A 27048-nucleotide genomic window follows, 5' to 3' on the forward strand; every position below is an offset into this window, starting at 1 on the left:
CCTTTTCCATCGAGGGGAGGAGGAAGGTGAACCCTGAGAAGCTCTTGTGAAGGCCACAGCCCAGTGACACAGGCTGACTCAAAGACTGAGCCCTGATCATAGGACTACAGAATGTTTCCACACACACACACACACCTTACCAGCACATCCTTAGGGATCCTATATGATAACAGGGGAATATAACTGAAAGGATACAACCGAAAGAACTGCAAGTTCTCAGGCCTCATTTAAGCAGAAATCACCAGGGACACTCAAGACAGCTGAGAACACAAAACCAAGAATTCCAGAGGAGATTTAGGCCTCTCACATCTACAGCTACAATAAACAGGAAACCCAGCCTAACCCCTAGCCAGATAAAGACAAAACTTCACACTAAGGCCTACTTACCTCAAATCCTTTACCCAGTATATCATGTTTGGCTTTTAACAAAACATTAAAAGACATACTATGAGACAAAAAAAACACAGTTTGAAGAAAGAAAATAAGCATTAGAACCAGGCTCCAATATGGCAGACATGGTGGAATTACTAGACCAGGAATTTAAAGCAACAGTGATTAATATGCTAACGGCTCCAAAGGGAAAGGTGGACAGCATGCAAGAACATATGGCTAAGGTAAGTAGAAAGATGGGAACTCTAAGAAAGAATCCAAAGGAGATGGTAGAAATGAAAAACACTGGGACAGAAATGAAGAGTGCCTTAGAGGTTCAACAATACTCTGGACACGGCTGAGGAAAGAACCTGCGAGCTTGGACAAATATCAATAGAAATTTCTGAAATTGAAATGCAAAGAGAAAAAAGAATGAAAAGGAAGGGATTATGCAAGAACTAAGGAACAATCACAAGAGGCGTAAATATGTGTAATGTGACTATCAGAAGGAGCACAGAAGAAGTATTTGAAGCAATAATGACTGAGAATTTCCTAAAAAATTTTTTAGTTTTTTCCACCCAAAGGTTTTTTTTTTTTTTAATATTGGCACCTGAGCTAACAACTGTTCCCAATCTTCTGTTTTTCTTCTGCCTTTTCTCCCCAAATCCCCCCAGTACATAGTTGTACATTCTAGTTTGGGTTCTTTTAGTTGTGGCATATGGGATGCCACCTCATTATGGTTTAATGAGGAGTGCCATGTATGCATCCTGGATCTGAATCAGTGAAACCCTGCACTGCCGAGTGGAGCGTGTGAACTTAACCACTTGGCCGTGGGGCCAGCATCCCCTGAAATGAATTATAGACATTGAACCACAGATCCAGGAAGCTCAGAGAATACCAACCAGGAAAATACCAAAATGCACACACCTAGGAAAGAATATCATATTCAAAATGCAGAAAATCAAAGACAAAAGGAAAGCCTAAATGAAGCCAGAGAGAAAAATATCTTACCCAGAGAAGAGTAAGGATAAGAGGTATATCAGACTTCTCTGAAACCATGCAAGCAAGAAGAGAAGGGAGTATAAGAAAAACACCCCACCCACCACGAATTCTGTATCCGGCAAATTATCCTTCATAAGCAAGAGAAAAAGACAACATTCCTAGACAAATAAGAATTGAAGGAATTTGTCACCAGTAGGCCTGCCTTGCAAGAAATGTTAAAAGAAATTCCTCAGAACAAAGGAAAATGATATGTCAGAAACTGGGATCTACACAAAGAAAGGAAGAGCATTTTGAAGCAATGAATTCAAATACAATAATTTATTTGTCTTTTTCTTGATTGATCCAACTGATAACAGTTCAAAACCATAGTAGCAATAATGGATTTGGATAAGCAGCTTATGGATAAGTGAAATGAATGACAGTAATGCTCTAACGGATGGGTGGAATGAATTGGGAATACTGTGTTATTAGGCACTTGTGCTAGCCATGAAACAGTACACTGTTCTTTGAAAGAGCACTTGGATGATTTTTAAATGTACATTGCAAACTCCAGGGCAACCACTGAAAAAGATGAAAGAAAAAATAAAAGTACAGTTGATATGCCAAGAGAGGAGAAAAGAATGGAATCACATAAAATTCTTTTTTACAACCAGAGAAGACAGCAAATGAGTGGAAGACAAAAAAAAAGAAACCAAGAAAAAGAACAATGAATATAAAACAGTAACTAATATGGTAGACATTAATCCAAGTATATCAACAGAAACCTTCCAAGTCAGTGGTCTAACTGCACCAATTAAAAGATAGACTGTCAGAGCGGATGAAAAGATAAGACTTAATTAGACGTTGTGTATAAGAAATCCACTTTAAATAAAAAGGCACAGATATAATAAGAGAAACAGGATGGAGAAAGATATACCACGCTATCACTGATCAAAAGAAAGATGCGGTAGCTCAAACAATTTCAGACAAAGCAGACTTCAGACTGATGAAAATGATCAGGGATAAAGAGGGATATCACGGAACAAAACGGAGTCCATTCTCCGAAGACATAACAGTTTTTAAGTCACACAAGTTTTGAGTCACACAAGACATTATCTTTTCAAGGGTATATACCTGTGCATGAAATCATTGTTCTATATCCATTTTATTAAGGGCTGAAGTTGCTTACAGTTCTGGAAATTATTAAATCTTGATTTGTATAGTTGTCAGAAGTGCTCATGTTGCTGCTTTAATTCCTTGTTTGTAATATGAATGTCTTTCCTCTCCTTTCTGTAACCTGATTTAAACAATCCTTAAAGGACATTAAATTTTTTTTTTAGCTATTTAGAAACTTGAGTATACCAGTCAAAGTAAGTTCCTCTTTGCATGCTAGAAATTCAGTTTTCTTACTGTGCTAAGACCCCCTTTAATTGTAGAAATTGATTAAAGCTGAGAGTTCCTGTGGAGGGACCATGTGTATTCAGATGATCCTTATTTATAAATACTCCACTTTTTGCAGAAATTGACAACATCGCGCCCATAAAGTTCTCTCACTGGAGAGGCAAAATGTGAACAACTTCTCATTGCGACAGTCTCAAGTACCAGGAAAGAATCCACAGCACAACAGGCAATCAAAAAAGATTCACAGGGGCACCCCCGTGGTCTAGCGGTTAAGTTTGTGCAGTCCTCTTCAGCGGCCTGGGGTTCGCTGGTTTGAATCCTGGGCGTGGACCTACACACCGCTCATCAGGCCATGCTGAGGTGGCGTCCCACGTAGAAGAACTACACGGACCTACAACTAGGATATACAACTATGTACTGGGTCTTTGGGGAGAAAAAACAAAAGAGGAAGATTGGCAACAGATGTTAGCTCAGGGCCAATCTTCCTCACAAAAACAAAAAACAAAAGACTCTCAGACTGGATTAGCTGTCATCTACTAACTAACAGGAAAAGGATCCCTGTGAACCACTATTAGCTGTCCAACATATGCAGTAGAATATCTCTGTGTAATGTTCAAACATCCTTCTGTTGTGTCTCCCCCTTTGTTAAGTCAGAAGGGCACCACTCCCCTTATTAGAGTATCACAGATAGATGTATAGAAAGATTGTGGTGTTGGCAAGTAAATGAAGAAAGGGACATTGACAGAGTTGGAAAATAAATTGGAATGTAATTTGGTACCCCTTCAGTGGAAGGCAAATTTGCAGGATATACTAAAATTAGAAGCATGTAAACACTACAATATAGTAATTGCACTTGGGGTGGTCCACACTCTAGAAATACCTGCATAAGTAGCCAAAGATATTTGAACAAGAATGAGGGTTGCATCATTACTTGTAATCATAAAACCATGAAACCAACTTAATTTAAAAAGCAATATGAGGTGCCGGCCTGGTGGAACACCGATCAAGTTCCCACATTCCACTTCGGCTGCCTGGGGTTCGCTGGTTCAGATGCCGGGTTCAGACATGGCACCGCTTGGCAAGCCATGCTGTGGCAGGTGTCCCACATATAAAGTAGTAAAGTGGAGGAAGATGGGCATGGATGTTAGCTCAGGGCCAGTCTTCTTCAGCAAAAAGAGGAGGATTAACAGCAGATGTTAGCTCAGGGCTAATCTTCCTCAAAAAAAAAAAGAGAAAGAATTGCTAGCTCTCCATTGAAAAGTGGACAGGGGTTTTTAAAGGTTGGGGAATGTGGCTGCTTGTAGGGAGGGGGGTCTGTGGCCTTGCTGGTCAGCACTTTCTCACTGGCCTGTGTTTGGGGCTGCTTGCATGGGGGAGGAGGATATAAGAGATTCTGCAGATAAGTGTACTTAGTTTTCTGTCTCCATGGTGGATGGTGGATTCTGGTGCCAGGAAGACAAGGAGTTGGGGTCTGGGAAGCTTTAGTTTCTCGACATTCTCTGGATATTATCAGTTTCCCTGTAATAAACTTCAAGGACTTGTGATTAGCCACAACTTTAGCAGGAGCCCAGCTTGACACTAACCCAGCTTTAACAATTTGTAACTTCTTTGCAGTTGTAAAGCTCAGGGAGTCAAAGGTTAAAGAAACAGATATTTACATATGAGTGTAACTAAAGAGGCAGGGGAAGGGGTGAGTGCTTTTAGTTTTAACTCTATATATGCTTGGTTCAATGTAGGGGAACTGATATCAGGGCCAGTATTAACTAAAAGCCTGTAACAAATCCAATACTAAGGGCCCAGACCCTTCAGGAATGAAGGTTTTGGTCACCTCACCTGGTAAAAAGCAACAACCAGCTGAGGTGCTTGCCAAGGGCAAAGGGAATACGGAATGGGCAGGTGGAAGAAGATAATTATAAATACCAGCTATCACCATGTGGCCAGTTACAGAAACAAGGACTATAACTGTCATGAGAATTTCTTCCTTATCATGTAACATAAGACGTAGTGACTTTCTAACACAGTATCCAAGTTTTGTTCGCTTTATATCATAGTATTTAAGTTATAGGATATCAAAGGGAAGAGTAATATCATCCAAGAACTATGCATCCTTTTCTGGGGAAAAGAGTTAGTGCTTTTCAGCTGTATGCAGGATAGTTGTATCACGTTAGGCAAGAGTATGACCTTGTTATTGCCTTTATTCTGAAATTAAGTATGGTTTTAGGAGACATATATGGGTGTCAAATTGACAAGGGGTGGACTTGTGATGGTTACTTTCATGTGTCAACTTGACTGGGCCATGGTGCCCAGATATTTGGTCAAACATTTTTCTGGATGTTTCTGTGAAGGCGTTTTTTGGATGAGATTAAAATTTAAATCAAAGAACTTTGGGTGAAGCAGGTTGCCCTCCATAATATGAGTAGGCGTCATCAAATCAGCTGGAGGTCTGAATAGAACAGGAAGACTGGCCTCTTCTAGTAAGAGGGAATTCTCCAGCACCTTGCCTTTGGATTTCATCTCCACCATCAGCTGTCCTGGCTCTCCAGCCTGCTAGCCTGCACTGCAGATTTTGGACTTCCCAGGCTTCATAATTGTGTGAGTCAATTCTTTATTACATAGATAGATAGGTCCAATTAGATCTGTTTCTCTGGAGAATGCTGACTACTACTCTTTCTTCCTTTCTTTCCTTCTTTCCTTCCCTTCTTCCTTCCTTCCTTCCTTTCTTCCTCCCTCCCTCCTTCCCTCCCTTCCTTCCTTCACCTTATATTCTCGTTTCATGCATGTTATACTTTTTGTAATTGCCCCACAGCTCTTGGATATTCTGTTCTAGTTTTTCCTTCATTTTTTCTTTCCTTTTCATTTTGAGGAGTTTCTATTGATGTATCTTCAAGCTCATTAATGCTTTCCTGGGCCATATCTACTCCACTGATTAGCCCATCAAAGGCGTTCTTCTTTTCTGTTTCTGATTTATATCACTTCCTTTTGATTCTTTCTTAGACTTTCCATCTCTCCGCTTAAATTACCCATCTGGTCTTGCATGTTGTCCACTTTTTCCATCAGAGCCCTTATAACATTCAGCATAGTTATTTTAAATTCCTGGTCTGAGAATTCCAAGTTTCTGTCATATCTGAGTCTGGTTCTGATACTCGCTTTGCCTCTTCATACTGTCTTTCTTGCATTTTAGCATGTCCTGTAATTTTTTTGTTGAAAGCTGGAAATGATGTATTGGGTAAAAGGAACCAAGGTATATAGGCCTTTAGTGTGAGGTATTATGGTTATCTAGCTAGGAGTTAGGCTGTGTACTGTTTGCTGTAGCTGTAGGTGTCAGAGACTTAAATTTCCTCTAGTGTCCTTGTTTTTGCCTTCCCAGTTGTCTTTGGGTTTTCCTAGAGACTGCTTTAAACGAGTCTGAGCCTTGTCATTCTTTCCATGGCTGTCCCCCATTATTATACAGGAGCCCTAATGATATGGTGGTAAGGTGTTGGGGAAGGGAAGTGCGCTGTAGTCCTATATGAGGTCTTGATCTTTTAGTGGCCTGTGCCCCTGGACTGTGATCTTCACAAGAGCTTCTCAGGTTTTTTACCCCCTTATGTGAAATGGAATGGCTACAGGGGGCTGGAATTGGGTATTTCCTTCCCCTACACTGGTTAGGCTCTGGAAAACTACTTTTCCTTGAGGGCAGCCTTTTAAGAAGGACAGAATGTACTGGGCATATTCGTAAATGGTTACTTTCCCTTCCACCTCCGGAAGCAAGAGGGGGTTTTTCTCTGATCCTCACCCTGACAGTCTCTTGAGAGTCCTAGAGATAAAACTCATGAAAGTATGGGAGCCTCCCTAAAGCTGGGCCCCCAGGAGTTTTTACCTCTCAAGCCATCCCCACTCAGCTCCAGCAAGTGGTCAATTACCCTTTAAGTGTTAATACCCAATGCTGCTGGCTCTAGTGATGTGGTTTCTGATCCAGGCACTTTGTGATTCCTTGTCTCTCCAGTTTTGGGGGTGTTGGCTTGCCTGTGACCTCAATTCTCTGATGGAACTAAGAAGAGTTGTTGATTTTTAGTTTATTCAGCTGTTTTTCAGCTGTTTCTTTCTTTCTTTCTTTCTTTCTTTTTTGCTTGGGGAACATTCACCCTGACCTAATATCTGTTACCACTCTGCCTCTTTTTTTTTCTCCTCCCCAAAGCCCCAGAGCATAGTTGTATATTCCAGTTGCAAGTCCTTCTAGTTCTTGGGTGGGAGCCGCCACTGCAGCATGGCAGCTGACAGAACAGTGCTGTGGTTCTGTGACTGGGAACCGAACCCGAGCCGCCCAAGCAGTGCGAGCTTGGAACTTTAACCACTAGGCCATCAGGGCTGGCTCTATTCAGCTGTTTTCTTGTTGTGAGCGTGGTAGTGATGAGTTTTAAGCTCTTCTTACGTCTGTTTGGAATTCCTGGGTCATTTGTATTTCCTAAACTGTCAATAAATATCACATAAACCCTCAGTTTTATTATTTTTTTTGAGACCCCTCGCGTGGAGTTCTCCATCCTGCTCACATCTGTGATTCCTCTTTAGGCTAACTGCATACCTGTCATCCTGAAGCTTCCTTTCCCTCTTCTATTATTTTGAATCTCCTGTTTCTTGGATGTAATGTCTTCCTTTTTCTTGGTTTTTGCTCTCATTTTACTCTAAGCAAACATCTGTAATATACCCTCACACATGTTTGACAGTTTTTCTGTGAGTAAAATTGTAAATTAAAAGTCGTTTTAGGGGCCGGCCGGTGGTGCAGCAGTTAAGTTCGCAAGTTCCGCTTCTCGGTGGCCCGGGGTTCACCGGTTCGGATCCCGGGTGCAGGCATGGTACTGCTTGGCAAAAGCCATGCTGTGGGAGGTGTCCACACATAAAGTAGAGGAACATGGGCATGGATGTTAGCTCAGGGCCAGTCTTCCCCCGCAAAAAGAGGAGGATTGGCAGTAGTTAGCTCAGGGCTAATCTTCCTCAAAAAGAAAAAAGTAGTTTTACTGGATTTTTCCCCTAACATTAATGTTATCAAGTATTTCAATGACATTCTGAGACCTAACCTTTTCTACAGAGCCTTTTTTTCTCTAGAGGTGGTTAGGATCTTTTCTTAATTCCTGAAGTTCTGGTAGTCCTATCTGATGTATCTTACTGTGGTTCCTTTCTCCTCCTTTGGTTGGGCACACCATCAGCCTTTCAATAAGAGACAGTATGTCTGTAAGGTGCAGGATATTTTCTTATCATGATTAGTGAATAATTTCCTCTCCTTTGTTTTCTCAGCAGGTGAGAGAATCGGTTTCCATTGGTAGTGGTTTATTATACCCTATTCACAAGAAACCATGTTTCTTTCATGAGAAATATTCATTTGCTGTCCTATGGAAATTATTGCCAGATACCAAATTATAAAACATGCACATAGAGTAACACCCCAAAGTCTGAAGAGACAGCAAAGGAGGGATCCCAATAGAGAAGCTCATTTTCACCCTCATTCCCTAATTTTCTAGGAGTTATTTCCAGAAATGCTAACCTATCCCAATACCCTGCCAGAAGAAAGAGAAATGTCATATTTTGTTATAGATAACGAGTTTCAGGATTGTTTCTTTCACACTCTTGAGTCCTTGGAACTTGCTGAAGTCAGTACACTTGTGCACCAGGAGAGAGTGGACAGTGTTTTCTACCTTTCAAGAGATGTGGAAGAGGCTTTTTACTCGGAGCTTTTGTGGACCATCTGTCAGTGCACATTGTGCACTGGAATCTATGATATCACTGCTCCCCCTGACTGCAAATTAGCCTTAATGTGCTTGCCATTAAAGAATAACATCACTACAGGAGCAGTAAAGCAATGTGAGACTCTTCTGGCACCTGCAGCCTCTGCATATTTCAGAAAACAAAATACTTCAAACAATGGATCAAATCTCCCAGCATCTCTGACTCCTAAAATTCAGTTTGGGTGGACATAACCCTTTGAGTTTTATTTCTTCGTTGGAGTTTGAAAAACTTGTTCTAGAAATGAATCAGTTTTTCTTTTATATGCTACATGTACTTTCTCCAATTTTACACTTTCCCTGCAATTGGGTATGCAGTTTTATATGTGCATAGACACATTTTCATATAGTCAAATAATTTTCCTTAAAAAATCTTACCTACAATTTGCTTATGGGCATGTGTCAAAGGTTCATTTCAAGCCTTTCTCAAGAGAAGAAGTTTATAGCTAAGCCAATTCAAATATTTCTGTGTTGATAGATAGAAACTATGAAGAGGTTCATTGCTAATCATCGTTAAACTGAATACAGAAGAAGAATGTCTGGGTAAAGACAATTACATTTCTTGTGAAAATGCTTCAAGGCTATTTGGTTCCATCCCAAATGAATAATCAGCTGAGTAGGGTTTCCAGAAGGAACTCTTAAACTTATTTATTTTACTTAGTATGTATTAATGTTTTATTGCAAATGACAACAAACCAAATACTAATGATCTCAAGCCAAGAAATGGAATTTATTGGTTCTCAGGAGAATCACCCAGAATGCAGAAGCCCCACCAACAAGGCCCAGCACTCTGCAGGACAGTGATGTGTGATGATGTAAGCCACATCCAAAGTCCCAGTCCTGGAGCGAGTTGTCTCTTCCTGGCGGTACCTTAGAACTGACATGGAGAGGATCCTTCGTGAGGTGCCCAAGTGCAGAGAAGGTCATCTGTCAGAGAGTGGACCAGGTTTCCTGGAGGAGGTGGGAGGGAAGGCACCTAGGGTGACAAGGGACCGAGCACCAGGACCCAGGCATCTCCAAACACCAAAAGGACTCAAGGATGCAGGAATAGAGAAATGCAGGAGGGTGAACACTTTCAAGCAAGGCTTCTGGGACCCTTAACTGGATAATGGATTTTCTCCCCATGACTTGCTGCACTTGCAATTTTCCCACCTTACTTGATGCTAACTCCATCTTTTCAAGTGCTCAGGCCAATAAATCTTAGAGTTTTCCTTGACTGATGTTCTTTCTCTCACACTCTACGTCCAATTAGTCAGGGACTCCAGTCTTCCTGAACACTCAGGTGCCAACTCTGATCTGTACAATCTCTTTTTCTGCTCTCTGAAATTTGGTAAACAATTCTGATAAAGGCAAATAGATAAATTCAACTCAGGACCCTGGGTTCACTCAGCCTTTAGGGTTTGACAGCCTTAATCACAGGATCATTGGGCTGGGCCCCCTCTGTGCCTTTTCTTTGGCTCAAAGTGAAGCCTTTTGAAGCCTATCCTCAAGATCAAAGTAGAGGGCTGGACAAGATTCACCAGGCAGGGCTGCTCTTGCTCCTTCCGGAGATTTTTAGGCACTCTTCCTAAATCCTCAAGAATCTAATTTTTCTTTTCCAGACATAAAGCTCTATAGGTTTCTCCCAGCATTAATCAGTGCCAGATCTGGAAGAGATCATCTAGGAGCATTATTCGCTTGGTCCAATACACTTTTCTAGAAATAGTGTGATGACAATTTACCTGGAATCACAACTCTTTTATGAGCATACTTTTTGTTGCCTAAAATATTCCCGTTGTCATTTATTACCTGTGTGACTTACACTCTTTTCTGTATGGTCATGCTTTCCAGCTCAGGGGTGCTTTTCTAATCATAGAACTAGCGATAACAGTGGCCTTGCTAACACTTTTTGCTAACACTTAGCCCCATCACCAGGAAAATGTCATAGGATTTGACAGGTAAAGGATCATAGGACTGTCCCTGTTGCTTGATGTTATGGATTGAATTGTGTCCCCTGCCAAAATCTTATGTTGAAGGCCCAACCTCAATGTGACTGTATTTGGAGGTAGGGCCTTTATGGTGGTGATTATGGTTCAGTGAGGTAATAAGGACGGGGCCCTAATCAAATAGGACTGGTGTCCATATAAGAAGAGGAAGAGACACCAGCGATCTCTCTCCAGGCACAGAGAAAAGCCTCTGCAAGGACAATGAGAGAAGGCAGCCTTCTCCAAATACCAGGAAGAGAGGCCCACCGGGAACTAATTCTACCAGCACCTTGATCTTGGACTTCTGGCCTCCAGAACTGTGAGCAAATAAGTGTCTGTTGTTTAAGCCGCCTAATCTGTAGTCATGCCAGCCCAAGCAGACTAATATAATTGATAATTGGGCTGCGTTCACCTATCTGGCTACATAATGGGAAGTGAAAGTACCTTTAGGAATAAGCACTATCAAATTGGATGGTATAAACATTGTGTCTTTTGCACTGATATTGCCTTCCTTAGTTACATGTACATTTAAGCCTGGGCCTGGGACCACAAGATCAGGCAAAATGAAAAAACCTGGAAGATGGGAAAGATATAAATTTGCATAATTGCATCCTGTCCTCACCTTCACATCTCAGCAACTTTTTCAGTGGAGTCTGCACCTTATATACCTTCAGACTCAATCTGAGTACACAATCATTTAAACAATGAAGCCAATTTTTCCAATTTTCGCCATGACGTGCTTGGAGAAACGAGTATTTCAGTTACCCGGTCCCATTTTCATCGAGAGCACTTCTCTGAGGGTGATAAAGATGTGGTGTGTCCATGTAATATTATGTTTCTTTGTCTTTTCTCCATGCCCAGAGTGTCTTCTTCACTCTGCTAGTCCACATTTGACCACAAACTGGAATCTCAGAAAATCTTAACTGCCTCTGGAAAATCTCACCTAACTTAACCCCAATTGCCAACTTGTACAAACATTACTATGGTAGTCAAGGAGGAAGAGCCCCATTACAATAATTCAGCTAGAGCTGTGGATGATAATTGTGTCAACTGGCCATACCAAGGTTTCTCTTCAGCACTAAGTGTATAGGGCTAGGCTAATTGGCAGGGATCTTCAGGGTGCTCATTACCCCCACCTAAAGCCCTCTTAAGAAGCTGTCATCTGTTAAAGGGATTTATGTGGTGTGCTGAGGGGAAATTAGTCCCAAAGTAGGTGAAAAGATAAGGATTCTATAAAACAGAAGTGTAATTCCATATATGCTTAAGATAGGGAAAGTTGTAAGTAAAAGAAAGTTGTTTCTGCTCTAACAACAAGATAAAAGCTGGGTGACCTACAAAATAATATCTATTTTGAGCCCACCAGAGAGCTGAGGTTGTAAGACCACTGGGTAAACTGAAGTCCAAAGCATCATTAAACCCCTCCAGGGAGGAACATGCACATGAACCACTTCATCTTTGGCAGTAACTGAAAGGGAAAGAGGGTGTCCATGTAAGTTAAGGAGAAAATAACGGAAATTTTAACCATTTCTTAAAGACCAAGTGTGGGCTATCATGATAGCCCCTCTCTCTGAGAGGCCCAGATACTAGGCAAGTTTTTGCCCATTTGCCAGGTTTTCTCCTCAGGCCTCTACCAGAGGCTCACACATATACAAAAAGTGGGGCAGAGCAAGTGACTCCCTCGAGGTCGCCTCAGTGTTGCAGGCATGCAGATCATGATCAGTCACCACTGTGGCAGAGGTACAAAACCTGGTCACTTCTCTCATATGACTTGAAAGTCATCTACCATTGGTGTTGGAGCTAGGAGCCCTGCCAACCTTTGGTCCCATGCATAGGTCAGCTGCTGCTGGGGCAGGGTTAGAAGCAAAAGCTGTTGACCAATGGATAAGGGGCAGGAGACCTGTTCTTGCCCAAGTCTTGCCATGACTGAGTGGCGGAGGCCCATTACCACAAGAGGGAGATCACAGAAACACTGGGGTTCAGGCACGCGTGGCCTTAGCTTGCTACACAGGGCCTGCCTAAGACTGAGGCTAAAACAGGAGAACTGAACCCTCCCTTTTCCTCCATGAGCCTTGGACTGAGAAATGAGCAAAGGCAGTCTAATCTACTTCTAGAGGAGAGGCAAGAATACAGCAAGAGACCCCTCTATGATACAGGCGTATCAGAGCTGAGTGCAGCAGAAATGCCGAGAAAAATCCCTGCAGCACCTCAGATCTCACACTAAGCCCACAGTAAAAGCCATACACTGAAGAAGGAACTAGAAGCCTGTGGTGCACAGCAGCTAACTAGGGCAGCAATAAAATCCAACACCAGCTCAACTGCTTGCTTGATTTATTCAAATACCTGTACTAATGGCCTGACAGAAGAATAGGCACAATTACTTACAGGTGTAAATACTGTTAACATAATTCAATTGTTCTTTTTACACACAGTGTCTAGCATTCAGTCAAAGCTTATAATACACATATACACATAGAAATTACTATTGTCATGAGTTAAAGCAGTCATCAGAATGAGGCACCTAGTAGTTGGACAGGAATTGTAAAATACTGTACATTAACATCTAGAATCTAATGCTGTTCTTCTTAAGCAGGGTGATTGCACTCTTCAGCTGTACATTTGGCAATGCATGGAGACATTTTCAATTGTCATGACTGGAAGGAGTGCTACTGGCATTTAATAGGTTGACTTCAAGGATGCTTCAAAATATCCTGTAATGCAGAGGACAGTTCCCTGCAATAAAGAAGCGTCTGATCAAAAATGTCAAAAAGGCCATTGATTATAAATGCTGAGGGAGCAGAAAAGGTTGACCATGTGCATGAACAGTTGAAGAATTTCATCTGAGAGATGGAAAATATTAAAAAGAAGCAAATGCTAGTAACTTTTTCAATGACTTTAGAGATGAAGAACTTCTTCACCAGACTTACCTACAGAGTGGACACAGCAGAGGAAAGAATTAGTTACCCTAAAGATAGGCAATAAAAATCAACCAAATTATGATGCAAGGGAAAAAAGTTAGTGACAAAAAAGTAGAGAGTGCAAAAGATGTTCACCAACATTATATGGTTCCACGTTTGTATAATTGGAGTTCCGGAAAGAGAAGAGAGAAAATGGGGCAGAAAAAATATTTGAAGAATTCTCCAGAATTAATGAAAGACAAAATAAATCACACATCTAGAAAGCACAAAGAACCCAAAGTACAAAAATAGAAGGAGAACACACTGAGACACGTCCTAATAAAGCTGTGAACACCAAAAAAAAAAGAAAGAAAAAAAGAAAAGAAAGAAAAAAGAAAATCTTGAAGATTGTCACTGAAAAGGAAACATGTAGATGAACAAAAATAAGGTAGACTACAGACTTCTCATCTGAAACTATGCAATCCAGAAGACATTGGAGCAATATTGTGAAAATACTGACCAGAAAAAATAACGTCAACCCAGAATTCTATACCCAGTGAAAATATCTTTCAAAAGTGAGGATGAAAGGAAGACTTTACAGACTAACATGGGCTGAAGGAATCCACTTCCATCAGACCTTCACTATGAGAAACGTTATCAGAAGTTCATCAGCTAGAAGGAACATGATACCAGATAAAAAGTATGGATTTACCCAAGGAAATGATGAGCACAGAGATGGTAATAATGTGCATAAACATGAAAAGCACTTTTTCTTTTTAAAATCTCTTTAAAAGTAATTGACTGGATAAAGCAAAATATTTTAAAGTATAATAGGGGGGTTATACTGAACGTAAAAATGAAATATATGATGGCAACAACAGCAAAAAGGGTGAGACAGAGAGAATGGAAGCATTCTGTTGTAAAATGCTTACCCAGCACAGAGACAAAGAAGGACACTACTTTGTGATATGGAGATCATTTTTCAAGAAGATATACCCATTCTGGGAAGGTATCTAACCCAATAACAGAGCTTCAGATTATGTAAAGCAAAAAATTAATAGAACAGAAAGGAGAATTAGGTAAGTCCAAAATTATGATTGGAGACATCAATGCTCCTATCTCAGTAATGAACAGAACAAGTAATCAGTAAGCATATAGAAGACCTGAACAACACTGTCAACCAGCTTGACTTATGGAATGGCCCATCAGCTACAGAAAAATACATTTTGCACATGAACCATTTACCAAGATAGACCACATTCGGAGTTGTCCAAAAAAAATCTAAAAAATCGTAAAAGGATTGAAATCATGCCAAGTATGTTCTCTGATGACAAAGAAACAACTGGAAACCAATGATGAAAAGTTTTTAGGAAATCTTCAAATACGTGTAAATTAAACATTTCTTAAATAACTACGGTCAAAGATGAACTTGCCTTGTGGTTTTCAAGGAAAATTTTAAAATATTTTGAAGTGAATGAAAAAGAAAGCACAAACTAGCCCAATTTTTCTGATACATTCCCTAGCAGTCTTAGAGGAAAATTAAAGCAGAAAGTGCTTATGTTGAGGGGGAGGGAGGAAGAAAGTTCTCCAATCAAGGATCTATGTGTCCACTTTAGGAGACTGGAAAAAGAAGAGGAAATTAAATCTAAAGCAAGCAGAACAAAATAATAACATGAGAACAGGAAAAATGGAAATGGAATATAGAAAAACAATAGAGATAAAACTAAAAGCCTATTCTTTGAAGAGATTAATAACATTGATTAACATCTAGCTAGATTTCTCCAGAAAAAAAGAGAAACAGCACAAATAATCAACATCAGGAATGTAAAAGGGTAAACTAATAGAGATCCTACAGACCTGCATTGTCCAATACAGTAACCACCAGCCACATGTGACTAATAAGCACTTGAAATGTAGCTAATCTGAGTTGAAATGTGCTGCATGTGTAAAATACATACTAAACTTTGAAGAGTTAACATGAAAAAATATGTAAAATATCTGACTGATAACTTTTATATTGATTACATGCTAAAATGATAATATTTTAGATGTATTGGATTAAATAAAATATGTCGTTAGTTTCATCTGGGTTTCAAAAGGGTTTTCATGTAGCTACTGGAAAAATTATATGTGGCTCATATTATATTTATACTGGACAGGGATGCTGTTGACCTTAAAAAAATAATACTGGAATATCATAAACAGCTTTATGCCAACAAAATCAATGACATGAAATAGACAGATTTGTTGAAAGACATAAACTACCAAAGTTCACTCAAGAAGAAATAGAAAAGAAAAATAGTGCTATATTTATTTTAAAATTTTGATTTGCTGTTAAAAGCCTTCTCACAAAGAAAATTCCAGGCCCAGATTATCGCAGTGGTGAAATCTATCAAACATGCAACCAATTAATAATAACAGCTCTATGCAAACTCTTCCAAAACTAGAAGAGGAAGAAATACTTCCCAATTCATTCTTTGAGGCCAGCATTCTGCTGATACCAAAAGCAGACAAAGACATTACAAGAAAACTACAGATCAATATTCCTCGTAAACGTAGATTCAAAAATTCTAAACGAAATCTTAGCAAATTGAATTCAACAATATATAAAAAGGATAATGGCTCATGTGGAACTTGGGTATATCTCAAGAATGCAAGGTTGGTTTAACATTTAAAAATCAATCACTTTCATTGATTGACATATTGAAAAACAAAAAAATTACATATCTATCATTATATATACATATATAATCATTTCAACAAATGCAGAAGAAGCAGTTGACAAATTACAACATCCACTCCTAATGACAGTTTTCAGCAAACTAAGAAGACAAGGGAAATGCCTCAACCTCATAAAGGATATCTATGAGAAACCTACAGTTAATATTTTACTTAACTGTAAAAGACTAAATGCTATCTGTCTAAGATTAGGAAGAACACAGGGATGTCTGCCCTCACTAATTTAGTCAAGATTTTCCTGAAGTTCTGGCCAGTGCAATCAGGCAGGAAAAAGAAATAAAAGGCACGTAGATTGGAAAGGAAGAAGTAAAACTGCCTTTATTCACAGACAACCTGATCCGCTATGCAGATCGTCCAAAGGAATGCAGAAAACAAAAATCTACTACAACTAGTAACTGGTTTTAGCAAGGCTGCGGGATACACAATCAATATATAAAAATTAATTTTACTTCTATATGCTAGCAACAAACAATCAGAAAATGGAATTCTTTTAAATGCCAGTTACAACAGAGTCAAAATTTAAGAAAACCTATGTGCTAAACCCTACAGAACATTGCCAAGGGAAACTAAAGAAGACTTAAATAAATGGACTGATGTCCTTTGCTCATCGTTCAGAAGACTCAATATTATTACGATGTCAGTTGTCCTCAAATTGATCTATAGAAGCAATGCAATCCCAATCAAAATTCCAGCAAAATTGTTTGTAGAAATTGACAAACAGCTTCTAAAATTCATACGGAAATGCGAAGGACTTAGGAAAACAACTTTGACAAGTGAGAACAAAGTTTGAAGGCTAACACTACCTAACTTCAAGACTTACAGTGCTACAATAATCAAGAAAATGTGATGTTTGCATCAAAGAAGATAAATGAATGCAAGGAAAAGAACAAAGTGTCCTGAAAGAGACCCACACATATAAGGACAACTGATTTTTGAGAAAGGTGCGTAGGCAATTCAGTAGAGAAAGGACAATCTATACAGCAAAGGGTGCTGAAACAACTCTCTGTCTATCTCCCTCTCTATCTCTCTCTCTCTATTTACCTACCTACCTATCCGTGTATCCATCTACCTATGCGTCTATCTGTAAAAAGAACTTTGACCCGTATCTCACAATATATGCAAAAATTAACTCAAGATGGATCATGAACTTAAAAGTATAAACTCTACGATTATAAAACTTCTAGAAGAATGCACAGGAGAAAAATCTTTCTTAACTCCTACACCAAAAACACGATCCATAAAAGAACAAATCGGTAAACTGGACTTCATCAAAGCTGAAACTTTCTGTTCTTTAAGAGACATTGTTAACAGAACGAAAAGACGAGCCACGGACTGGGAGAAAAGATTTTCAAAGCATATGTCTGATGAAAGACTTGTATCCAAAATATATTTTTAGAAAACTCTTAAAAGTCTGTAGCAAGAAAAAAAACCCCACAATATTTAAAGGTGGACAAAAGGTTTGAGCAAATGCTTCACAAAGTAGATATACATGTGTCAAACAAGCACATGTAAAGACACCCAACATCATTAGTCATTAGGGAAATGAAAATTAAAACCACAGTGAAACATCCCACAAACCTACTAGAGGGGCTGACATTTAAAAGAGCGACCGTGCCGAGTGTTGACAACGCTGTCGAGGAACTAGAACTTCCCAACCCTGCTACTGGGAATGTGGCATGGCATAACCACCTGGGAAAACAGTTTGGCAGTTTCTTTAAAAGTTGATCATACACCTAACATAGTGGCTGGACTCCAGCCGTTCCACTCCTACGTGGAGAAAAGAAAGCATACGTCCATGCTAAGACCTGTGCACAGGTATTTCTAGCAGCTTTATTTTTAATAGCCCCAAACTGGAAACAAACGAAATGCCCATCAACGAGCAAAGGGATAAACAAACTGTGGTACAGCCACACGTTGGAATTCTAGCAGTTAAAAGGAATGAACCGTTATTGATACATGCAACGAAATGAATGATTTTCAAGATAATTATGCTCAGTGAAATAAGCCAAATAAAGAAGTCCATGACGTATCATTACATCTATATAAAAGCATTAATATTTTAAACTAATCTCTAGCGACAGAAAGCAGCTGAGTGGCCACCCGGGGAGAAGCAGAGGGAGGCACTACAAAGGCGCGTAAGGTGGCTTCTGGGGTGACGGACATGCTCACCATCTTGGCGGTGATGGTTTCACTGGTGTATATTTATGTCGAAACTTACCAAATGATACATTTTTAATAGGTGCAGTCCATAGGGCGCGTATTACACCTCACGAAGGTAATATTTTCAAGGAATAGGAAATAGATCGGGGTGGGAGAATGCTTTCCTTGAAAAATGTCCTCTCCTTCCTGCTCCCTCCTACTTTCCTTCCTACTACACCATGTTTTTATGTGTGCCTGTTTGGTTTTCTTTGGAACCGACCTTGTCTCGCATCCCCGGTCCCTGCAGCTTCTGCGTCTGTGCGGATCCCTGTGCGCCGTTCCCGAGGTGGCCACGAGGGGGCGAGGTGGTCCCGCCCGAGAACCCAGCGCCTTTTTCTTCCTGGAGTTAGTAGCAGGGAAGGATTCCAGCCGAATCACATTTCCGCAAACTTGGGTGGTCAGATGTAAGTGGTGCTGGAACAGAGGTTCCTTACGTTTAGTCGCTGCCGCCTCGGGGTCGTCCTGGGTCATCCTGAGGCCCACGCTGTCCGGACCCCAAGGAACCGGCTGTGGACGCTCAGTCGCCCCACTTCGGGGCCACCTCACTCAGCCTCCCAAAGACCCGCGAAGAGTCCTGACCAGAGAGAAAAGCATTCGTGCTTCTCGCGTGGGTGGAAACTGTTCCCTCTCCTTCCTCTCAACTGCGGAAACCCATCGCGAAGTTCTGGCGGCGTTCATTCCGGGCGAGGGGAGGAGCAGCGCGGAGGGGCGATCGCGAAGGAAGAAGGAGATGCGGGAGGACCAGAAGGCCGGGGAAAGGGGACGAGGGGAGAGAGAGCCAGGAAGACGGAGAGCCGAGGAGAGAGGGCTGGAGCAGTAGAACGGGAGGAGGAACAGAACGGGCGAAGGAGGGAGCGCGGAGAGGCAGAGGAGGAGCGGGAAGGGGAGGGGGAGGAGTCACATTCCCAGGCGAGTTCGGTTCACCGGCCGCCCTCACTCCAGCTGCCGCCAGCCACGACCGCCACAGCCCCACCGCTGGCCTCGGGCTCTCAGCCCCAACGTGCATTCGCCCCTCAAGGACAGTCTCTCCGCCCGTCGTGGTTCTAACGTCGTTTGATTCTCTCCCTGCCCCTCGTCAGAGCCCGGTGCTCGGTTCTCCGGGTTTCCCGGCCTTTCCTTCTGTGTGATCTCCCAGCGTCCTTTCAAACAGATTCCTTTCCTTCTTAAGTCGGCCGGAGTCCGTTTCTGTTCCTTGCAGTCATAGACCTTGGCTGATCTTCCCGTCCTGCTGGAGGAGTGCTCTGTGGTGTTTGTTACCGCTCGACGTCTTGGTTTTCCAGGAGGACGCGTCGGCGTCCCCTCACACTCTGAGGAGGACAACTTCCTCCCCAGAACCAGAGCAGCCCCTTTGCCTCCTTCCTCCTTCATTCAACCCTCACCTAGTCTCTTGGGACAAACTACCTCTTCCAGCGACGCTGGGCGTCTCTCGGACTCTGTTCTTTAGTCAGCCGCTTTCTTTTCGCTCCGGTTAATGCTAGTTTTTCTGTTCCGTGTATTGGATCAGGGGAGAGACGGCTTTGGGACACAGTGAAGAAATAAAGGGGAAGATGAAATACACAGATTGTGGTTTTGGCGTATAATATGAATTTATATCTATTACCCGTGTAAATATGTAGTGTGGTGGTATTTTGAGTACATAAAAGCTGCATACACTGTGAAGGCAACTTGGGTCCACATCCCCTACGACCCAGCGATGAAGCGCTCTTGGGTGCCCTGATAGTGTACATGTTTTAAATCCGTGCAGTTTCCGGGTCGTGATATATTGAGAAGGTGGGATGGAATTGACTTGGCCAAGCTCTCAGAAGAGAGTCTGTGGCTGTATAATTGTCAGGGCCCTGCCTCGTGGCCTCCACGGTGGGCGGTTGATTTTGAGTCACCGCAGGCGAGTATGGTCTGGTTGGTCTGAGTGTTTGATATAAACGTTAAACACGGTTGATAACTCTGTATCGTGAATGTAACAACTATGCGTTTGTTGTAAGAAAGAATTACAACGACCACAACAAATCCCCCAGAGGTGCATGAAGAAGAAAAGGAAAGCTCCCCCGCCTCCCCACCCCGCTCCACTGCGGCCACACCGTCGTATATATATATATGACGTGGAGGAGGCGGTGGCGGCTTTGGGACGTGCTGGGTGCTGCGCGGCCAAGGGACCCAGGAAGTCCCAAGTCCCGCCCTGACAACCGTCTGCCCTCTCTGGGCCATGGGAAAAGTGAGAAGGCAACGAAGAGGAAAGCAAGGCTACTGTTTGCAGAAATGTCACCTCAGGACAGGAGACTCTGGTAAACTGAGGCGGAATAGGCGGCTTAGGAGGGAGGCGTCAAGGGCTCCTCTTCCCGGGCCCGAAGCCCAAGAGTGGATCTCACCTCCTTTTCCGAGGTGCGAGTGAAGTGAGGAGAAGTCAATCAAAGGAGGGGGGCGCAGAGAGAAAGCGAGGCGGACGGCCACGCACGCAGCTCCACTGTCCCGGGAAGGGAAGCCTTGGGAGTGTGCGCGGGAGCCGCGGGCGCCCGGGGAGGACTCACCCGCCCGCTCTGGCGAGCGCGGAAGGCGCGGCTCCCGCGGGGGTTCCATGGTGTAATGGTGAGCACTCTGGACTCTGAATCCAGCGATCCGAGTTCAAATCTCGGTGGGACCTTGCCCATCCCTTCAGGATGAACGCCACTTTTTACTCTTCAAACCGCGTGCGGTGTCGCCCTCGCGCCCCGCTGTCGCAGAGGAAGGTGCGGGGCCCCGGAAAGGAAGCTCCTCGGCCCGCGCTGCTCCCGGTCCCTCGCCCCTCCCGCTCCTGCCGCCGCGTCCCCCGCGCTCTCCCGCCTCCTCCGCGGGAGTCGGGGTCCCGGACACCGGGTTCTGTGCGGGCGCGTCCACACGGACAGGGCCGGCGTGGCGGGGTCCCTCCCAGCCTGCGGTGCCCCCCGCTGGCCCCGCGCAGCTCTGCCCGTCGCGGCGCCTCGGAGGCCCCGGCCCCGCCGCCCAGGGTCCCGGCGACCGAGCCAGGGCCAGCCCCTCGGCAGGGTCGCCCTCGGGCCTCGGGGCCAAAGGCAGAGGCGGCGTCCGCTCCGTCCCGCACCACGAGGGGCCCCCGCGCGGCCCGTCTTGTCTTCGGACCCGCGGGCTCCTGGTGGGAGAGAGAGGGGTCCGCGGGAGACGCGGGGAGGGAGGCGGCGGCCGGCGCGGCCCTCGGCCAGGGTGTCTGGGTTTCGGGGTCGACGCTTCGAGACCCGGCCTGGAGGCGCCGTCTTTTCTTTAAACGACCCGTTTCATTCAGAGTGTTCATTTGTTCTAAGTCTGACGCACTCAGGCTGCGGTCAGAACGTCCAGCTCCTAAGTCCCCGCGGGACGCTCAAGGCCGCTGTCACACTCGACTTCGGAGCCCGACCCCCGGGGGTCTCCTCCCTCCGCCCCCAGCTGCGCCGGAACCAGGACTCCGGGCCGCGGAGCCCGGCGTCGGTGGAGACCAGGGGTCCCCGAGCGCCGGCCGCCCCGGCCCGGGCTCCTCCGGGGCCGCGGGTGAGCCGAGCGCGGGCAGCTCCGAGGCGCGGGCCCGCGGGCTCCCCGTGCGTCCTGCCGCCCCCTGGCTCCGCGGAGAAGACGCCCGAGGCCGGCAGCGGGCGGAGGCGCGCCCCAGCTCTCCCGCCCCGTGGGCACGCGCGGGGCGGGGCGACCGCGGGCCTCCCGCGCTGCGGACGGCGTCCTCCTCCGGGCGCCTTTCGCTCAGAAGCTCCTCGACCAGGGCTCCGGGGCACAGCAGGGCTGACGGCCTCAAGGCTGGGGAAGTCCGTTAGGCACTCTAAAAACCCAAGCTTTCCCGTCAGTAAGGCACTGAGAGTTGGCTTCGGTCTTGGTTCGGATATTCCCCTTTTGAGCAAGGAGACCTCCCGCTGCCGGGGAGAAGAGAGGTTCACGGCTCTTGTTCATCGAACCGGATCCGTCCGTAGGACGTGCCACCTCTGCTTTCAACGTCCTGAACGCTCCCTCGGCATCCTGTGCTTTTCAGTCGGTTTTCTTTGGACGCGCCCTTGTGTCCCGCCCGCACCCCGCCGCCGCCAGCCCGGCGCGGGTCTCGGTAGCTTCTGCGGCCGAGCGGGTCTGCGGGCGCCGGCCACGAGGGGGCGCGATCGTCCACCCCGCCTCGGTCCCCGCCTTTTCTCTTTGGCCGGGGAGTTTCTGTCCGCCAGGACGTTGGGGATCAGAAGCGAGGATGAGGGAGGTACGAGAACAGACACGTCCTGGGAAAGGGGTCGGCCAAATGCCCACGACTCCCAACACCGGATCTGGGGTTTTCTTCCGGATTGTAGTTCAGTTGTTAGCGAACACCGACACAGGATCGTTTCGCCACCGCACACGAGGGCCAGTCGCTGGAACGCCAGGCTTGTGGCAAGAGAAGAGGTTTATTATCCAAAGGCGGCCAGACGTGGAGATGAGAGTGAAAACTTAGATCCGTCTCCTCGAAGGGAAAAAGGTAGGGGTTTTAGGTAGGGGAGGGGGCGTGGGTGGCCACCAGCCTGGGTTTGGCCTTGAAGACTGAATTTGTCTTCCCCTAACTGTCTGGACTTTTCTGGTTAGTTTTCATCTTCAGCCTGCTTGGGCTTGTGAGGCAGAATCTTGATGTCTGGACCTTGACTTTCCGGGAAAGACAGCTCCCTGCCATACTAAGGAGGGACAGAAAGACCTGGTTGTTTTCGAACCACAGTTGATTATGCTGAGTATGCACAGCTGCAGTTAGCAAAGCTTATCTCGAAGTTTTGTTTTTCTCTCTCTTCTTCTAGGCCAGGGAAGAGTCTTTTCAACTTCTTCGTTCTCGGTTTCACAATATCCCGGCACTTTGGGACAGGGGAAAAACTAAAGTTACTTCTGACGGTGGGGTGGGCATGGGGGTGGGAGTGGGGAGGTTGTGTTGTTTACGATTCCTACTCCCACTTAAGGAGAAGGGATATCAAGGAGGATTCCTAATTCTCCAGGCTACTGAAGCATGGCAGGTGCAAACTGGAGGCTGAGAGCTCGCTCCTGCTGTGTGCCTGTGGAGGTAAGAAGAGAGGGCTGAGAGAAGAGGTGGGGGGGGGGGAGAGGAAGCTGGAGGCCGACATAGGAAGAGGCTGCTTTGGGGTGGGGAGGATGGGTGGGATGGTGTCTTGGGAAGTGGCCAGCAACGGTGTAAGGTGCAGAAGCAAGACATCAAGCACGGCAGCTGACACTCAAGAAACGAAGTCTGAGGAAAGAGTCGATATTGAAAGGGCAGGAGATGGGTAGGAAGGCTGCGCAGTTGCGGCCTCTCAGTAGCTGGGCACATGGGAAACTGGTCACGGCTCCTCCCAAGACTTCCTATGGTCCATTCCTGGGAGGATGACAGGCAGGCTATCCTGGCAAGACTCAGGTCCGACTGCGGTTCTGACTTGCGTGGCCTATACGTGCAAGGTGTCCCAGGCACCAGGACGGCGCCGTTTCCCCACACAAAACAAGCGTGTCATGCCTTCAACTCAACGGGGACAACACCTGGAACAGTTGTAGGCAGCTCCTACCTCAGACCATGACAAGGGCGAGCACACGCCCTCGCCGCCCACAGGAGGATGCCCCAGCGCCGTTCTCCTGAAAGCTTCGGCGTCGAGTAGGGCGCGGAGCAAGACCTTATCCGTCCCTGTGCGCCAACGCAGCAGAGACTCGCTGACGCCGAGAAGCGGGCCGCGCTGGGACACCAAGAGAACAAGCACCTACGCCCAGCTAAGCAAAACGCAGACGCCCTGTTCCGAAGCCGCCACGACGCTGGAGAACGCTGCAGACTGCTGAGAAAAAAAAAAGCGGAAAACCGCAGATACTTAACTCCGAAGCCTCCGTCCTTCTGCTTTTCAGACAGCGACGAAAACCAGGGGAAAGCGCGAACGCAGTCCCCCGCTACCACAAATTATGCAGTCGAGTTTCCCACACTTGGGGAAATCGCAGGGGTCAGCACATCCGGAGTGCAGTGGATAAGCCTCGCCCTGGGAAAACCACCTTCGTGATCATGGTATCTCCCCTGCCAGGTAAGTATGAGAACGCGACCTCCCTCCCCGGCCCACGCTCAGACGCCTCGCACTGTACACACAGGGTCACTTTGCTCCCCGAGCCTCCCTAGCCCTTCCACACCGCTCGCACACGCGGTTTCAAGCAACAGCCCTGGACTCGCTCCCACACCACGGGAGAGCATATTGTGTTTAAGCGGCAGATCACGACACAGCAGCCCCTGCGCTGCCATATCTGCATGGGTCCCGCCCTGTCCGTGACGTCACGACAAACAGCCCTTCCCTCCAGCCCACGCCCCGCCGCCACCGTCTCCTCCCTCCTCCCGCGACCTCCAGCCGGTCAGCCGGCGAACCGGCGGCCGGTGGGGGAAGTCACGTCGGCCTCTCCCTCCTTCCTCCCACTCCGACCTGTTGGGGCGGCGCGCGCGGCTTCCTAACTCTAGCCCTGCCCAGCGCCTGTCTGGCGGTCGGCTCAACCCCTGCGCCCTTCTGGAAGTAATGGCTTCCCGTTACAGAGGAAACCGGTTCCTTTCAAATCCACTTATCTTTGTGATGTAGCGCTGTGTGTGTGTGTGTGTGTGTGTGTGTGTGTGTGTGTGTGTGTCTATTTGATGCGGGCTCGGTGAGTCCAGGAGTCGAAAGAAAGATTTCTTGGACTCTCAAGGTCTGGCAGTAGTGCTCTTTTATTCAGAGAATAGTATGGAATGGCATAGGGACAGGACCCATGGGCAGTGAAGAGCTGCTGCAGTGTGTTGAGAGTTGGGGCTAAACTTATAAGGCATGGGTACCTGACTTATTTCTACCACACAAAGAAAAGATGACGTAAAAAGTCATTAAATGGTTTCAGTGCAGATGGGGTCTGGTTACTGTGTGGTCTATAACTTTAGATATGAATCTGGTCATAGAGATGGGCATGTAGGCCAGGATGCCCTGGGCTTCTCTCCCTGGGGCAACCCTAATCCACACCGTAAAATCCATTGGGTCCTATAGATCGGCATGTAGGCCAGGACACCTTGGGCTTCTCTCCCTGGGGCAGCCTTGATCTGTGGATCATATTGAATCATATTGAAACGCATTAAGCATCACGACTGCCAGCGAAAGCTGTTCCGTTCTTGAAAGTTCAGTTTCGTCCATCGAAAATTTCATTCAGGTTACTTTCAATCTTTAGGTGTGCAAAAGCGTTTTGGATGCTTTTTTCCCCATCCCCTTTCTGGGACACGTGTTATGGTGAACGACTAATCAGGACCCCTCTCCCCGGTCTAACAGGCAAAACTGGCAAGCAAGCCGCATAGGCTTAGAGTCAGTGCAAAATCTAGGCTGTACAGCGAGGCGGCCTTGGAGGTCATCTTAAGCCTGTGTCAGAATGACCTTGCAACCCTTCACCTCGTGACGGAAGACGCCAGCGAGAAAAGATCTGCAACCAGAAGAGAGAAAGGGTACCCAGCTCTCATACCCTCTCGCTACGTCTTTAGGTTCGGGGGGTACCTCGCCACCCTGGGACTTGCCTCCCTCCCCACATAGATGACATCAGCATTCCAGGGTACGTAACCAAGAAATTCTTACTTTATAAACGAGAGAAAAACCAGATGTACCCTGCCACGGAGGGAGGGTTTCGCCGTTTGATTGTTGGCGTATAGGACTGTTCATGAGTAAGCCCCTTTCTGCTCTTATGGACGGCCTCGTAAGAAGGCACATAAACTGTGCTCAGATCTGTAGACCTCCGTCAGAGCAGTTCCTGCAGGACGCTCTGTTGAGCTGTTTCCCAGGCTCGAGTCCTCACCTTTGGTTATTGAACGAACTCTTTCAAGTAACTTTTATCACGATTCTTTATTTCAGTTGACATTATTCATGTTTGCACCTCCTGGGCTCATCCACTTTCCTGAACTTGAACCCGGGGGCCCGAGGGTCACCGTCAATAGTCAATGTGACCTTTCGACCTTGTCCCCAACACAGACCTAGCTGAAAGGAAGTCAGTCTTGTCAATTTGCCGTTTTCTTGTTTAACCAGAGGGGTGACTCAAGGCTCACAAGGATTTATGAGCTTGTTTCACAGAAGGAAGAGAATGCCTTCAAGGAAGTTACGATCACCAATCACCAGAGATCACCACTCAGCAGATAACCGGCCCTCAGCTGCTGTTGATGCCCAGAAGTGAGACTGCCCAAGGGCTTATCAGGAGTGAAAGAAACACGCGTGACCCCTTGGTTTCTCCTGAGAAACTGCTCCTGCCAAGCCCCTTAGCTCTGTAAAACCCCCTGCTTTCTTCTCTCGTTCAGGTGGATTTGAGAGAACCTATCCTCCCGCCTTCTCCGCCAATTCGAATAAACCTTTCTCCATCTCCAAGCGCTGGTGTCTCAGTGATTGGCTTAGTGTGCACACGAACTTGAGATTAAGGGGTTTGGCATCAAACTGAATGCCTGTTTTTACTTCCTTGCTCTTGCTTTGCTTTCTGGGAAACGCTCTTGACGTTATCCTCCAACTCTAATTGTTTTGTCCTGTTTCTACTATTATGGCTTTAATAGCCAACTGTTATGTTTTTCTCTTAAGTGTTCCTTTCTTTCTTGCAACCAGTTCTTGTTTCATAGTTTCATCACCTCTGAGACTGTTAAACTATAGGGTGTCTTGTTGTTGTTGTTGTCGTCGTTGTTAAGTTGTCTCCTGGAGAAAAAAAAATTTGTTTCCAAGGAGAAGTAAGCGTCTGCTACAGCACATCCTTCCAGGTTATCAGATTCTAGCTCTGTACATTGACCTT

The 27048-nt window shown here is 45.4% G+C and overlaps 3 non-coding genes across 3 annotated transcripts; 2 read left to right on the forward strand and 1 right to left on the reverse strand.

The window, feature by feature from the left end:
* Positions 1-20866: 20866 nt before the first annotated feature.
* TRNAQ-CUG (transfer RNA glutamine (anticodon CUG)) lies at positions 20867-20938 on the forward strand. The gene has a single exon. It is a non-coding gene; the product is annotated as a tRNA-Gln (tRNA).
* Positions 20939-22484: 1546 nt separating this feature from the next.
* On the forward strand, positions 22485-26639 carry LOC102150405 (uncharacterized). Its single transcript, XR_011438716.1, has 4 exons — positions 22485-22765; positions 23265-23329; positions 25566-25839; positions 26307-26639. It is a non-coding gene; the product is annotated as an uncharacterized protein (transcript).
* On the reverse strand, positions 24165-24328 carry LOC111773676 (U1 spliceosomal RNA). The gene has a single exon (XR_002808372.1). It is a non-coding gene; the product is annotated as a U1 spliceosomal RNA (small nuclear RNA).
* Positions 26640-27048: the final 409 nt, after the last annotated feature.

This window comes from Equus caballus, chromosome 5 (assembly GCF_041296265.1).
Source record: "Equus caballus isolate H_3958 breed thoroughbred chromosome 5, TB-T2T, whole genome shotgun sequence".
In the NCBI taxonomy this organism is placed as follows: Eukaryota; Metazoa; Chordata; class Mammalia; order Perissodactyla; family Equidae; genus Equus; species Equus caballus.